The sequence below is a fragment of the Leuciscus leuciscus genome (genome assembly GCF_965113295.1).
Source record: "Leuciscus leuciscus genome assembly, chromosome: 18".
Lineage (NCBI taxonomy): Eukaryota > Metazoa > Chordata > Actinopteri > Cypriniformes > Leuciscidae > Leuciscus > Leuciscus leuciscus.
In genome coordinates this window covers 19402672-19415249 of record NC_138742.1, presented here as the reverse complement: position 1 = coordinate 19415249, position 12578 = coordinate 19402672, and positions in this window count along the sequence as shown.

Here is a 12578-nt window from a genome sequence, read left to right as displayed (position 1 = left end):
CTGGGCCCCCCCAAACCCAAAAAAATGCAGTTTTTCCTAAATAACTACCTGAACCGTGGCACCGAGGATGAAGACATTTTTATGGTATGTTGGTCTACTAGACTTTTACGGAAAAATTTCGTTTGGTCCCCGGGGGCCACTCCCCCCTCCCCACGCTGGGGCCCCCGTAAATTTTTCGTCAACGATACCAGGGACACCGAAGCACCGGGGAACATGAAATTTGGTGGGCATGTAGCCCCACTACACTTCTACGGAAAAATTTCGTTTGGTCCCCGGGGGCCACTCCCCCCCCCGCGCTGGGCCCCCCCCAAACCCCAAAAAATGCAGTTTTTCCTAAATAACTACCTGAACCGTGGCACCGAGGATGAAGACATTTTTATGGTATGTTGGTCTACTAGACTTTTACGGAAAAATTTCGTTTGGTCCCCGGGGGCCACTTCCCCCCCCTGCGCTGGGGCCCCCGTAAATTTTTCGTCAACGATACCAGGGACACCGAAACACCGGGGAACATGAAATTTGGTGGGCATGTAGCCCCACTAGACTTCTACGGAAAAATTTCGTTTGGTCCCCGGGGGCCAATACTGTCACACACACACATTCAGGAATACAAACAAACGCAAGCATGCACACACACTGACATCCACACACACAGGGTGCGATTTGCCGGGGGGGATGCGTGGGATTTCCCCCTTTCTGGTCAATGTATCCCTGCCTCTGCTTAATTATTTTTATCCCCGGTGGGGATAAATTTATCCCCCCCTCAAAGTGATCAGTGCTACTACACTAGTGGCGAGGCGGATCACAAAACTTATCACGGATCCGTGGTTTGATTAAAATCCTTTTTATTTTAAAATGCGCTACTTTGACTGGCTCCGCAGCCTCTCTGTAACCACCACTCTGCAGACTTGCTCAATGTCCCGCCCACGGCGCTATATGATTGGTTACACCTCACGAGTAATAGCCTATCAACACTTGCGAGACGGTTGCAGGTCTTTTTTTACGCTGCATATGCAGCATATTACTGAAGCGGGAATAAACATCACAATCTGATTATCTGTTTCTATGATGACAAGCAGAGTTAGTGCTGAGGTTGCACATACGGTGTTTTACTCAACTGAGGCTAAGCAAAGGTTTTTTGATTACTCACTCACTCTTGAGTGTCTGGCGTGAGTGATTTCAATGTTAAGTCAATGTAAAGACGCGTTTACGCGCGTCTAGAGGTCCTGCGGCGCGATGCGTGTCGCGCGGCGCGGTAGACGCGAAGCCCGAATGAGGCGAATTGACTTTGTCGGCCCGGCCCGACACATTAACTGTATGTTATGAGCCCGAGCCCAATTTAAACCCAGGGGTGGCGCCAGGGAAGTTGAGATGAAGCAAAGATGAAGTTGACGATCGCCATTTCCGTAGTGAATGCGCATATATGGAGAAATGCATGGATTACATCAGAGTGTTGCCTATTTCTTTTTGTTTTGAATTGTTTCGTTTAAAGACATTTCAAGCGTTCTTTAGATATATTTCTTAATATTCTCTTTGAGGCATACACTTAGTTTCGGTTAATTTATGATGAGATCCGCTTAAGTTATCGTGCAGTGCAAGTAACCGCGGCGGCGCCTCTGATTATAGCCTTTGTCTGCTATATTTGCTTCTTATTTATTAAATACACGCAATTCGTTGATGAAAAATGTATTAAAATTAAGATACAATTTATACAGAACGAAATTCACTTTAAAGAAAGGCTTTCTACAAAACAAAACTTAATGAAATAGTCAAAATCATGTCTAACCCACTCCAAGTCTCCCGATATATACTGCACATCCTATCTTACTCGTGCTGCTGTTCACTTTTCATAAATCAACATAGATGGAAAAAAATAACAATAATATTTTAACAAATATGAAACTAAATGAGCTTATTTAATGGCTACAACACATATAGTAGGCCTATACAGACACTCTATTTGTACAAATTGCTGCACATTCATTTACTGCTTCTGAATTTTGCACACATAAGTTGAAAGGCATTTGTTTGTGCATAGTAAAACATATCTGCAACATTTATCAAGTTCACGGATATTGTGCGTGCATTTATTAATTATTATCATAATGAATAATGCAACAAGGACAAATCATGTAAACTGCCTTGTTTGTTTATTCAGAATGAAATGGATCGCAAATGGATCTGAAAGAAGAAACGTAAAAAATAAATAAAATAAAATAAAAATAAAACGTGAAAAATTATGAACACAGAAAATGAACTTTGGATGAACTTTGGATGGCCTAGGAGGAGTAGCCCTAGTAGGCTACAACTCTAATTTAATTCAACAAGGTTTTAGAATATAGAATATTTTTTAAACAAAATAAATATTTTTAAAGATTATTATCCCGGGCCGGTGTGATGCGTGCGAGTGGAGGAGCATGACACGTGACGTGTTGCATTTTGTAACACAAGTGCTGGATCAAGGGCCCGGGTCGGGTCGGGTCAAATTCGGGCTCGGGCAGAGAATCTAAACTCTGATTTATCTGATCCTGTCCATTAGCTTTGATCCATGTACGGCTTTTCAGAATGTCACCAAGTACAAATATTTGTAATAGTATGTAATTTTTCAGCACGAAAACTCTTGTTAGCTAGCTGGGAACAATGAAAAGGGTCCAGAGCAGCAAATGCAGTGAATGAAGTTCTTGTTCTCATGATTTATTTTTATGAATAAAAATGTTTCAAAACATCCCCCCCTCTGTTTTTTTCACAAATCGCACCCTGCACACACACATACAAATCCACATGCACAGACACACACACACACAAACACACACGCGCACACATGTACGCACACATACATACACGCACAGACACACACACACACACACACAGACACACACATACACAAATACACACACATACACACACACACACACACACACACACACACACACACAGACAGACATGCACATACTATTACTTTTTTTAGGTATATACATAAACACGCAATACAGCCAAATTACTCCACGTCATTTATTTTTGTGGAAAGCCAGTGCAGGCCTGAGCGGCGGTCATATTTTGTACCGCGATGCGGTACATCTAGTTTGATCAAAAATACAGGGAAAAAAAACAGTAATATTGTGAAATATTATTACAACTTAAAATAAAAGTTTTCTATTTGAATATACTTTAAAAAACAATTTATTCCTGTGATGCAAAGCTGAATTTTCAGGATCATTACTCTAGTCTATCACATGATCCTTTAGAAATCATTCTAATATGATGATTCATTATCAAAGTTGGAAACAGTTCTGCTGCTTAATATTTTTTCATAACTTGTGATACTTTTTTAGGATACTTTGATAAAAATAAAAATAAAATAAAAAAGAAGCACATTTTTTAAAAATAGAAATCTTTTGTAACAACAATATACACTACTGGTCCGTAATTTGGGGTCAGTATTTTTTTTCTTTCTTTTTTTGAAATAAATCAATACTTTTATTCAGCAAGGATGTGTTAAATTGATAAAAAGTGATAGTAAAGAAGAATTATATTATTAGAAAATATTTTTTTTATTTTGAATAAATGCAGTTCTTTTTAACCTTTTATTCATCAAATATATTAGGCAACAGAACTGTTTCCAACACTCATAATAAATCAGAATATTAGAATGATTTCTAAAGGATCATGTGATAGACTGGATGTCACATGTGACACTGAAGACTGGAGTAATGATGCTGAAAATTCAGCTTTGCATCACAGGAATAAATTATTTTTTAAAGTATATTCAAATAGAAAACTATTATTTTAAGTTGTAATAATATTTCACAATATTACAGTTTTTTTTCTGTATTTTTGATTAAATAAATGCAGGCTTGATGAGCAGAAGAAACTTCTTTCAAAAACATTAAAAATAGTAATGTTTCCAAACTTTTGGCCTGTACTGTATATATATATTAAAATGTATAGTGCAGTTATTACTACAAGCACACGTGGAGAATTGAGAATTCAAAGATGGAGTAAGTCGCAATCCTTTTCCTTACATTTGTATCCACCAGCAGATGGCAATACAGTCCATTGTATTTGTCACCTTATTTCTCATCCCTACGCAGTAGATTTTCAGTCCCACATCAAGTCTTTTTTGTTATATTAGATAAAATGTTATATTTACAATTTTTAAAGATGGAAATTATATTAGTAAGTTTTTGTTAATCATGGTGCCACATTTTTCATGCAATAGGCTACTTCCTTAAAGCATAATAATATTTATGATAATAATAGCACAATAAATAGTTTTTTTTTAGGGTTTCAAATGATAAGAATTAACTTACAGTGTTTCTTTTCCCACGTACAATAATTTAGAAATAATGTGTATGCAACATTTTTTCCAAAGCAAAGAAACTGGGTTGAAACAGTTCTCACATGCATGTGATTTCACACCACAGAGCTTTTACACACCAGCAGACAATGACTTATTTATTGTGTGACCTGGATTTTGCAGGACTTTCTTCCTCTAATATTCATTCATTAGCAACTGCTAATTCAAAGGTCCTTAAACAGAAGCAAACTATGTGCTCAATTAGTTTGGGAGGATCTAATTCAGCACATATTGTTTCTGGAGAGAAACTTGGCAATGCTTTGTTGTTTGTTTTCCAGTGCACTGCTCGTTTGATCTTCACAGATAATCAGGTTGTGGTACATGACTAAACACCAGAGCATTTCTGTCATCATTCACCCCCAAGCTTTCCTTTCCTATCACACGCATTGTAGCTCATGCAAGAGAGCAATATGCCCTCAAATTTTAATCATCTTACCGGCCCTTAGGGGAATAAAACAAAATTTCTATTTTTATATGCATCATTGCTGCATGTTCTTATAGATTTAGAAAAGTGTGTCCTCTTTCTGCAGCTATTTGCATTCAGAGATCACTGCTATACAGACATATACTTCAAATCTGTTCCTTGTTATTCAAAAAAAGAGGAATCTGATTTTAAAGGTCCGTTAATCAGATTAAACTGATTATCTAACACTGTTTTTTTCATTCTCAGGAGATTGAACAGATACCATGCATAAAGAATGCTAAAATATGTCTCTAAAGTTCACTGATGAAATCAGCATTACACAAATCTGGTAAGCATCAGCTCTTTCTATAACCGTTGTTGACAATGATAAAGTGTGGATGTGTGTGAACAACAGAGAGAAAGAGGAGGAAGAACCAGCCTTATCGTGGGGAAACGCACACCGTCAGCCTGGCTGTGGATGTGGGCCTGCAGTCACTGTTGTGTTAAAGGCCAGGGAAGTAATTCACAACACACAATACAAAGAGCAGAGGCCTGCGACCCTCGACTGAAGTAGGAAGAGCAGTCAGTCAGACAGTATCTCAGGGCCAGAATGAGGAAGGATGTTCTGCCAACATATCAAAATAACAGCAATTTCCTCCCTGGGTGTGATACTAGAGAAAACATACAACTGTAAATTAGCAAGATAGCTATTAGCAATATGACTGATCAGACACTGTGTATGTTAATATCACTCAAGAAATGTTATATTATAACGCTAGCACGATAAAGATAAGCATGAGTATTTCTATGATATATGTGTGCTTGGATAAACACAGTCTTTCTCACTGACAGATCAGGAAGAGCACCAGAGAGGAAGACTGAGGTGTGGAACAGAACGTTTAGGGTTAAAAGCTCAGAGTCTGAGTGGACAAAAGCACACATGGATGCAGACTTTAGTGGACGAACAAATATTTATTAAAGAAATATTAATAATCCAGTGTCGACACATGCTGTGAGAATTTCATTTACATCTACTCCAGTTGCTTCGCAAGTATATATTTACAATGTGTGTTTTTGTTTGTTTGTTTTTCGCTGCTTTGCGCCTTAACCAAATCACAGGACATGTCTGTTGAGCACATACATGCAACAGCCAATCAGAGGTGTTTAAATTAAAGTTGCTGACACACCACTCGAGCTCTCTGACGTTCTACATTTTCATGATACTCTCATTATACCAGTAACGTGTAAACATGAAGTAAACAATATATTTATTGTGAACTGCAGACAGCTTCACTGATAAAAAGTCAAATTATGACATTAAATGTTATAAAAAAAATTAAAAAAATTATGAGATACTTAGTTAAAGTCCAAATTCTGTCATAATTATGACTTTATCTCATAATTTTTGTCATAATTTTGAGTTTTTATCTCATATACTTCATAATTTATCAAAGTAGGCTATGTGTTTATGTAAAATGGGCTTCCATATGTTTTAGGTGTGTAACCTACACAAAGAACACAGCATGTGGTTGCTTAAATCTACTGTATGTAAAGCAGGATGGGGGTGATTAAAAGAAAGCGAGAGCAACTATGTGCATCAATTTCTGTGCTGATAAGACCATGATGCATCTCTCTTCTGGGTGGCGTCTTAATGGGCAAACTGATCTTGTGAATTAAGACTAATTTTCCACTTTCTAAAAATCACTTCCATCCGTCCTGTTCATGCCACCACCCCTTCATCTGAAACTGAACACCTGACCTTTGACTCATGAGCCTATCAGAGATTATGACTTCCACACAGAACTCGCTGTTTACTTCCTCTCTAACGATGGTCACCTTTACTAATCGATTCCCATGGGCACTACGGATGGATCTGGTCTGTCCCATCCATGAATGATCCATGACACTTGGAGGATACTCTCAGTTTGACAATGTAATAAAGTAATATTTGGACATCAAAGACTAGGGAAATGGTTTCATAATTACAAAGATAACAAATTATACTGTTACACAGCTATACAAATTAGTTTAATCTTAATTTACATCTATGAAAACTGATGTTTACTCAGCAAGGCCGCTTTCCCGTGCTATCTGTTCCTCTCCCAGGATTAGCTTTGTTTGTGTGGAGCTCTATGGCTCTTCACTGGGTTAGATATGGAGATAAAGTTTGCAGCAACAGGAAAAGGTCTGATCGTAAACCGGAGAGTCATGGGATTATTCTCCCATTCCTTGTCTTTTTTTCCCCCTTTACATGCATCTTTTATGGCACTTTTCCATCTTTTTGCATTGTGATCGTCAGTGGAGAACAATCACATATATCTCTTTTCACTCTTATCTCTTCTCTCTTTTCTATGGAAGCTTGTATTGCAAACTTTTTATCTCATATTATGACTTTTTTTCTCAAAGTTGCAAGTCTATATTTATATTAGTTTATTTTTAAACTGAGAAGTGAGGGAAAAAAATAAAAAAATTTGCAAGATGTAAACTCAAAATAAAAAAATAAAAAAATCAGAATTGCAAGTTGTAAACTCGCAATCTTGCAACTTACATCTTGCAATTTTGACATTTTTTTCCTCTGAATTCTGAGATACATCTCATAATTTTGTTTTTTGGGTTGTTTTTTTTCCTGCCATGGACAAAAAAATTAAAAAAATTATTGCAACTTTTTTTTCTCACAAAACCTTTTGGTTTTATTGCAATTGCAAGTTTATATCTCACAGTTCAGACCTTTCCTCAGAATTGCAAGAAAAACAGTCCGAATTGTGAAATAAAAAGCTGCAATAACCTATTTGTCTTTCCTGGTGGAAATAAGCTTCCATACTTTGTGTGTGTGTGTGTGTGTGTGTGTGTGTGTGTGTGTGTGTGTGTGTGTGTGTGTGTGTGTGTGTGTGTGTGTGTGTGTGTGTGTGTGTGTGTGTGTGTGTGTGTGTGTGTGTGTGTGTGTGTGTGTGTGTGTGTGTGTGCGTGCGTGCGTGCGTGCGTGCGTGCGTGCGTGCGTGTGTGGTAGCATCCCATGACCTGTCGTTTTTCACTCTGACAGTTTAATCAGAGTTCAACAACACTACTGCATCCTTCCTGACCACCTCTCCTCCCTCCTGTCCATCCTTTTTTCCATCTTTTTCACTCTTGTCCCTCCCATGTTCCATAAATCTGCCTCCATCTGTCTCTCTCTGTGTCGGCTGTCTATCCACTTGTATGAATGCATAGATGGACCCAAAGCAGTTTCCCTCCTCCACTATAAGTCCTGTTTCACTGTGGAAGAAACATCAAACTGGAGAAAAACCTCCCAGTCCCAGAGTGTGTAAACCTGCCATTTCTTCTCAGAAAATGAGAAGGTGACTCACGGTGTGTGACCCAGCCTGCTATTACAAGAGCCCACAGTGTTCAAAAGCACACAGGTTATAATGCAGAGAGGGCAGATTGATCGCCCCCTTGACAGAGTGAGTGTAGTAAATCTACTACGTTGAGCACACCAGCGAGTAACTCTATCTATTTTTAGTGCACTCTAACCAGAGCCCTTTCTACTATCAACCTTTCCCAACCGCTGTGTTCACTTTAATTAAAAAACGCTATCTATCTATCCATCTATCTATCTATCTATCTATCTATCTATCTATCTATCTATCTATCTATTTATTTTATTTATTATTTAGGATAAACTGCTGATTATTATTGATTCATTGAGATATGTGAGATTACTGCCGTTTTTCTCTCATCTAAAAAGCAGGCGACTTACGCAAAAGCCTCCAATTGCTCTCCATTCAATCTAAACAAACGACTGAGACATTTCCTTCGTGATGTTTCTATCCTATTGGCCCTGACAGAAGGTGAAAGGGAAACAGACATCGCATCCTGTTAGAATAGGTGTGACATTTCCACAGTTCAACCTGTAATTATTTAAGCAATCAACAATTAGTCAGAGACTGTGAATGTTTTTATGACACTATTAGTGCAATGAACCTCTAGGGTCAGACAATGAAAGTCTGACAAAATGACAGACATTAACAAACCGATACCAAAATGTGTGTGTAGGTCTAGAGGCCTTTACGGCCTGCTATCACAGCGGCATCAGATCTTTTCTCAGACAGTAAGACTCCAAACATCAGGGTCTTCTGCTCAGCATTCCTCCTCCAGACGCCCAGGCAATGGCCTCTCATGCTCAATAAAATAGTGCGAGGAGAGGAGTCGCCATGGCAACCAATGAGGACCTCTTCTGGTTAAATAGACATCTGAATGCCCAGGATATCAGTGAACATTTGGCTGCTCTGTGACCCGTGTGTGCGCATATGTGTGTATATGTGTGTTAAATGATGTGCGTGAGGGGGAGGGGAGTGTATTTAATAGCACTGATGGGATTAATCTGAATTGTGTTTCTGTTGTTAGGTCAATTGAAGCATTAATGAGACACATGCGATCTTGGATGTATTTTTTCACTAGCCTCATTGCAGTGCATATTGGGATTGTCTTCTCTGCAAGAGATGCATTTGATGCTGCCATAGAATTTGGCTAAAACAAAATGTCTTAAGGCAACATAATTAAGATACCTTTTTTAACTATTTTTTATTGAACCTTTATTTAACCAGGTAAGCACATTGAGAACACTTTCTCATTTACAATGGCGACTTAGCCAAGATAAAAGCGTCGAGGTACAAAAGAACATAAAGTTACACATATAATTAGAAGACAAAGAAGTACACAATAAGCGTAGAAATGCAGTATGCAGGTCAGCAGATCGAACATTTACAAATTTATACAAATAGTGCAAAAAGTGTCAATATATGGAGGTAAATGATTGATAGATAAAGTGGCGTTGCCCTGTGCCATACAGTCAATGGAGGGAATAAATGTAAAGGTCTAATAAGGATGTACTGTTGTCAGGTACAAAGTGGCTATGCTGAGAACAATATAAAAGTGATCATTGCTGGATGGGGAATATGCAAAAACATCAAAACAAAACGTTATTTTAAAGTTTCCTAATGTTGTTTTGGAGTCTCCTACAACAGGTTTACATGCATCAAATGACAAAAAACTATTTCATTTTCTCATAATATACATTTGCACATCACCATCTTTTCAATGATTCTCAAAACGACTCGTCAGACGAGTCAATCTCTCTAAATCCCGCCTTTTTCCGCAAGCTACTCTGCTCTGATTGGCCAGACAGCTCAGTCTGTTGTGATTGGTCTACTGTGTAAAGCGCGCGTCTCGAAAACAAAAACGCCCATTGCCAAAACAACGTCCGTCAGCTCTGCTTGTCCTGAGGCTTCCTACACCGTAAACTAAACACAGAAAGTCTTGGCTTTACCTTCACATTGGAGAGCACAGCATCTTCTCGACATGATGCTATCTAGTATCCACAGGAATCAGCAACAGTGTTTTTGAGGGCGTTCAAGTTTTCCCTGGTGTTTGTGCGCGCAATAAGTGGGCGGGCAATATGCTAATGTTTCACACCGAAACGAAGCGGCTTATGACTTGTTTGAAAAACGATTCATTTCATTGACTCAGAGTCGACTCTTACTTTTGAAAGACAATAACTTCATGTACGGTTCACTTTCAGATTTAAAACTTTGCAGGTTGTTTTTATTCACTTAGAGCTATGTTACACACTGCATGAAGGGTCATTTTCAAAAATCCATAATGGGGCACTTTAAAATGCTATCCACCCGAGAACTTTTGAAGAGTGTATGTGTTTAAAGATCATGTCTTCATGTAAGCACTCAGTTGAGACACAAGGAGAGCTGCAGAACTGAACACAGCTGCACTTCAACAGCTGTAGGCTAATCAACACTCACACTATTACCATGACTTGGGAACATTGAGGGAGCAACAGGTGCACAGGATCTGGAAGAAATGTGAGAGCTACAATGCAGACTTTGTGTATTCTTTAGAAAAAGGCAGAGATGGAAAAAGACAGTACTGTACAATTTAAGATTAAATACAGCTGTTCTGTTGCTTTACAGCTGCTGTAATGGGAAACTCATTCACAGTCCAAGTGACCGTTGGGAAAAGCAGGCCTGCATATTACAAACAAATCAGTTTCACCTCATAAATATGAGCTCGATTATGTTGTTAAGCAAGCTTGCAGGACTGACAGGGGTCAGGACGGGGGCTTTACCACAGCGCCCAAGGATACCTAAGGATTTCTGAAGAGTAATGATGCTGAAAATTCAGCTTTGACATCACAGGATTAAATTACATTTTAAAATGTATTTTAAACTGTACTGAACCTGGAATATTCCTTTAATGGCTCTTGTTGTTTTAACAGTGTTCTGGCTACAGATGAGATTTCTGGACTGTGACATCAACAGTTGTGTGGTGCAGTCTGTCCTTCTAGTTTATCTGCTGTGTGGGAACCTGAGGAAAGAGCCAAACACAGGCCTATTAAGTCATGCACTGATAGTGAGACATGCCAGCAAGAGAAAGTAGCAAAGCAGCTGAAAGAATTTAGATATTAGAAAAAAAATGGGGCTAGGGAAGAAAAAACACAGTATTGAGGACACAAAAACAACAGCATCATCAAAATCTCTTCATTCTGTGGTCCTTTCACTTCCCTCTCAATTCACTCAGCAGAGGATTCTTACAGATAGTAAATCCCTTCTCTAATTAAAAATGCAAAATCTAGCCCACTTTCGCCTTCCACTAATGTGCGTTAAGAGCTATGATGCGCCTGCCGCCGCAACTTTCCAATCCTGCTTCTCTCGCTTCTCTTTCTACTTTTTAGATCTCAGTAATGTAAATCTCTCTCTCACACACACACACACACTCCTGAGCCTGGGGTGTGGGTGAAGATTTTCAGACATCAAAAATACAAATGACTTTCAAGTTAGTAGGCAGTGATTCATGCAGAGAGATTCAGACTCTGGCACATTTGAGAAATGTCACCATTTGCTCAATTGCAACCCTGTAGTCTGGCATTTTGCTAAACCTTATTTAACCTACATATATCTTTTTGCTAGAGTCCTAACATCAAATAGTTTTTGTCATGACAGTAAAACACGCTTTATTTTAAAATAAATTTAATTTCACTTGTTTACTACATTTCACTATTATTATTATTATGCACTGGTTTGCTAATCATTTTCTTTTCTTTTTATTCCTATCCTACGCTCTCTCTAATGGCGATGTCATGCTGTGCAGCTCAAGCTGCCTTCAAAAAGAAACAGTAATGTCTCAAAGGCAATGTCTCCAAACTGGGTCGTTTGAGTATGCATGGGATCTTACAGTCGGAGGAAAGCGTGGTTGAGGCTGAGAACAATGTGTGCACACACAGAAAGATTTCGTGCTCTTACAGTTTTCATTTGTCTTGGGAACTGCAGGTAGGCTGCCCTTACAATGCAGTCTGCAAGATATTCTGTTTCGGTTTAAACTGAATTGCATCTCATTTTCTATAGCATAATTTCAATTTAGAGCCATGACAGCCATGGAGGAATAATCATTAGTCATATAGCCTAAGGATGCACAGTGTGTTTATAGCATGATGAGTGTTTATCTTTTAGCAAATTGGAAATTGTCTATTTGTGTCTTGACATACTTTCTACATGTGCGTGAGTGTATCTGTTTGATATGTAAAAGCCATCAGTACAGAATTGGGCTAAGCTCTGAAAAGTCTAGCACAAATATACTGTTTTAAAGGTTTTGACCACACTGCAATTCCCATGATAATTCTTCCATCTCTCTGTTTGGAGTCATTCACATGCAAGTCTCATGAAAAATGCACTACTCCATCGGCAAGATTTAAAACTACGAAGTGAGCTTGTGCAAGCGGAAAATATGAAGTACATTACTGAACACGAAAATAGGTTTGCAAGCCAACACTCACAC